Below are 2500 nucleotides of genomic sequence, written 5' to 3'. Positions count from 1 at the left end.
TCTCCCTCCTGAAAGGAGAGAGTCGTTTCTGTAGTATGGGTGGGGGATGGGGCCTCTTGGGTGGGAAGGGGTGGTTCAGGACAGTCCAATTGTCTTTCAAATCTACGGTAGAACTCGTTCAGGTCGTTGGCTAGGCGGGAGTCGTTAGTGGTGTGGGGCGCTCTGGGTTTGTAGTTGGTGATGTGCCTGAGCCCTTTGGCAGACAGAAGCAGCGTCGTTAGTAGAGAACTGGTGTTTTAGTGTCTCTGAGTACAGTCGTTTAGCCTCTCTCACCGCTTTGCTAAACCTGTTCTTCGACTCCTTGAATCTGTCTCTATCCCCACTCCTAAACGCTTCCTCCTTCTCCAACCTCAACCTTTTGAGCTTTGCTGAGAACCAGGGCTTGTTGTTGTTAAAGTTCACCCTGGTACGTGTTGGGATACAGCAGTCCTCACAGAAGCTGATGTACACAGCCTCTGTGAGTTCATCCAGACTATTGGTAGCAGTCGTGAACATATCCCAGTCAGTACAGTCTAAGCACGCCCGCAAATCTTCCACAGCCTCACTGGTCCACTGTTTAGATGTCCTCACAGCAGGTTTACAGAGTTTTAGTTGCTGCCTGTATGCACGAATCAGGTGGACCAAGGGAGTTCTGTGCGAGCCGAACAGCCCCGTGACCCACAAGAGAAACATCCCCGCCAAATTCGAGCGTTTGACGGGGTCTATCCGTGAAAAAATATTCACGTTTTTGAGTGCACATGCATTTCTGCTGCAAATGCCTCTGGAAGTTTCATGCCGTTCGTATGCCAATTGTGGCAACACGAAAATGACCCGTTTTCCCATTCCGAGGGATTTCTGTGCGACCCTAACAGCCCCGTGAGCCACAAGAGACACATCCCCGCCAATTTCTAGCGTTTCACGGGGTCTATCCGTGAAAAATATAGACGTTTTTGAGTGCACATGCATTTCTGCTGCAGATGCCTCTGGAAGTTTCATGCCGTTCGTACGCAATGTCGCAACACGAAAATGACCCCTTTTCCCATTCCGAGGGATTTCTGTGCGACCCTAACTAACAGCGCCCGTGAGCCACAAGAGAGACATCCCCGCCAATTTATAGCGTTTCACGGGGTCTATCCGTGAAAAATATAGACGTTTTTGAGTGCACATGCATTCCTGCTGCAAATGCCTCTGGAAGTTTCATGCCGTTCCTATGCAATGTGGCCACACAAAAATGACCCGTTTTCCCATTCCGAGGCATTTCTGTGCGACCCTAACAGCCCCGTGAGCCACAAGAGAGACATCCCCGCCAACTTCTAGCGTTTGACGGGGTCTATGCGTGAAAAATATTAAAATTTTTGAGTGCACGTGCCTTTCTGCTGCAAATGCCTCTGGAAGTTTCATGGCGTTCCTATGCAATGTGGCAACACGAAAATGACCCCTTTTCCCATTCCGAGGGAGTTCTGTGCCACCCTAACAGCCCCGTGAGCCACAAGAGACACATCCCCGCCAATTTCTAGCGTTTCACGGGGTCTATCCGTGAAACATATAGAAGTTTTTGAGTGCACATGCATTCCTGCTGCAAATGCCTCTGGAAGTTTCATGCGGTTCGTACGCAATGTGGCAACACGAAAATGACCCGTTTTCCCATTCCCAGGGATTTCTGTGCGACCCGAACAGCCCCGTGAGCCACAAGAGACACATCCCCGCCAATTTCTAGCGTTTCACGGGGTCTATCCGTGAAAAATATCAATTTTTTTTTGACTGCACATGCATTTCTGCTGCAAATGCCTCTGGAAGTTGCATGCGGTTCGCATGCAATGTGGCGACACGAAAATGACCCGTTTTCCCATTCCGAGGGATTTCTGTGCCACCCTAACAGCCCCGTGAGCCACAAGAGAGACATCCCCGCCAATTTCTAGCGTATCACGGGGTCTATCCGTGAGAAATATTCACTTTTTTGAGTGCACATGCATTCCTGCTGCAAATGCCTCTGGAAGTTTCATGCGGTTCGTATGCAATGTGGCGACACGAAAATGACCCGTTTTCCCATTCCGAGGGATTTCTGTGCCACCCTAACAGCCCCGTGAGCCACAAGAGAGACATCCCCGCCCACTTCTAGCGTTTCACGGGGTCTCTCCGTGAAAAATATCACATTTTTTGAGTGCACATGCATTCCTGCTGCAAATGCCTCTGGAAGTTTCATGCGGTTCGCATGCAATGTGGCGACACGAAAATGACCCGTTTTTTCCCATTCCGAGGGATTTCTGTGCCACCCTAACAGCCCCGTGAGCCACAAGAGACACATCCCCGCCAATTTCTAGCGTTTCACGGGGTCTATCCGTGAAAAATATTCAATTTTTTGACTGCACATGCATTTCTGCTGCAAATGCCTCTGGAAGTTTCATGCGGTTCGCATGCAATGTGGCGACACGAAAATGACCCGTTTTCCCATTCCGAGGGATTTCTGTGCCACCCTAACAGCCCCGTGAGCCACAAGAGAGACATCGCCGCCAATTTCTAG

This window comes from Petromyzon marinus, unplaced genomic scaffold, assembly GCF_048934315.1.
Source record: "Petromyzon marinus isolate PM22_M1 ecotype Great Lakes invasive population unplaced genomic scaffold, UKy_Petmar_22M1.pri1.0 PM_G_Scaffold_66, whole genome shotgun sequence".
NCBI lineage: Eukaryota > Metazoa > Chordata > Hyperoartia > Petromyzontiformes > Petromyzontidae > Petromyzon > Petromyzon marinus.
The sequence above is the reverse complement of the archived record's forward strand: the minus strand, read 5'-3'. Positions refer to the sequence as shown.